The 1,594-nt window shown below is 51.3% G+C and overlaps 1 non-coding gene across 1 annotated transcript; it reads right to left on the bottom strand.

The window, feature by feature from the left end:
• Window positions 1-812: 812 nt before the first annotated feature.
• LOC149139383 (5.8S ribosomal RNA) lies at window positions 813-970 on the bottom strand. The gene has a single exon (XR_016265371.1). It is a non-coding gene; the product is annotated as a 5.8S ribosomal RNA (ribosomal RNA).
• Window positions 971-1,594: the final 624 nt, after the last annotated feature.

Genomic DNA, 1,594 nt, shown 5'->3' with positions numbered 1-1,594 from the left:
ACCCCCCGCTCGACCTATACGACTGCTACCTCGGCGGTGCACTACGCGGCCGCCTGCTTTATCTCCTCGACCAACTGCTATGTCGCTGGCCCTGCACTGTCAGCCTGAAGCTTCTGCTGAGTCTCCTATAGACTAGCTAGCTTGCCTTCAATGGAGGTCGTGATCAAGTAGGCCTCGTCCAACCAAGGCTTCAAGCGCGCCTTCAGCACTGCCTCTTTGTGCTGAGCTGCATCTACTTGTTCCTTCAATGCCTTGGCCTCTTGCAGCTTCGCGAGTCTCTGTGTGATGGTGACAGTACGCGTTGTCCCTTTTACCTCGTTGTAGCGCTATTGTAGCTCTCGCGCCTTTGTTTCCAGCCTCTGCACAGTAGGGTCTTCTTGTAGGCTGGTTAGTACTTCAAATGATTGTTCGAAAAGCATTGTGCAGTCCGCACTGCACTTTCTATTGTCGTTATTGCCTCTGTTACAGCAGTCGCGCGCTACTCCTTGACTTCCGGTGGAGTCGAAGGCTGGGCCTTCAACTGCAACTCTGCAATTTGGAGGTTTAGCTCCAGCTGAACCTTTGCCAACTCTGTGCGGGTGTCGCGCACCCCCATAGCGAGTTTGCGAATGCGCACATCTACCAGCTCATCCTTAGGAATGGCCAACTCCGGGACCATTTGACATGCTTCCTCCACAACCTGGACTATGCGCTTGTTCTTGTCAGTCACGTCGTTTTCAGTGGCGATGGCAGAATCTCGTTGTACAACCATCTGAGCATTATAAATCTTCTACTCGCTGATCACCTACAAAGGGTGTTGTTCACGGGCCCTCAGTTCCACGATCACCCATCCTGCAGCAGGTGGAGCGCCTCGGGCGCAATTTGCGTTCAAAAACTCGATGATTCATGAGATTATGCAATTCACACTAAGTATCGCATGTCGCTACGTTCTTCATCATAACAAGAGCTGAGATATCCATTGTTGAGAGTTCTGCGTCGGTTGCAGAGGCTACGCCCCCTTTTCGCGAATCTTAGCTAATAATATTCGGCAATCCTCAGTGGCATGGTCAAACTGAGTACAGTAGCGGCATGAAAATCGCGTCGGATTTAGAAAGTCCCTCACATAGTGTCTTGGGCCTCCGCAACTGTAACAAATCAGCTGCCCTCAGCCTCGGTGGCGCCCCTGATACTCACCTCGCGTTCCCCTAACACCTTGGTCAGGAGGCTGTGTTTCTGTCTGCACCCTATATGCAGGTGTCCTGTCCATCATCAATTCGTAACTTCGACAATTGCACTCGTCATGGCCTAGTGATTGACAAAATTGCAAAAGAGTTGTTGCGGCGTCTACACAAATTTTTGCAGCGAATGGCAATTATCAATTGTATGTTTCCTTGCTACCTGACATATAGCACACCATAGCGCAGGCCCTGCACTTGGCCCTGCCACAGCCTCTGGTCGTAGAGGCATTGGTCCTCCTGCTACAACATAGTTCGCGAAGACTGGGCAGTGATCCTTGTCATGCCCCTGACCCTTGCATTTTATGCACCAAACTTCTTCGCGCGCCTTTGGCCGAGCTGTTCTATCCTGCTTCAGACTTTGCATTTCAAGACAAAGG

The sequence above is a fragment of the Pinus tabuliformis genome, chromosome X, assembly GCF_031772625.1.
Source record: "Pinus tabuliformis cultivar Carrire ecotype Pingquan chromosome X, CPIR1, whole genome shotgun sequence".
NCBI lineage: Eukaryota > Viridiplantae > Streptophyta > Pinopsida > Pinales > Pinaceae > Pinus > Pinus tabuliformis.
This window is presented reverse-complemented; position numbering and strand designations above follow the sequence as displayed.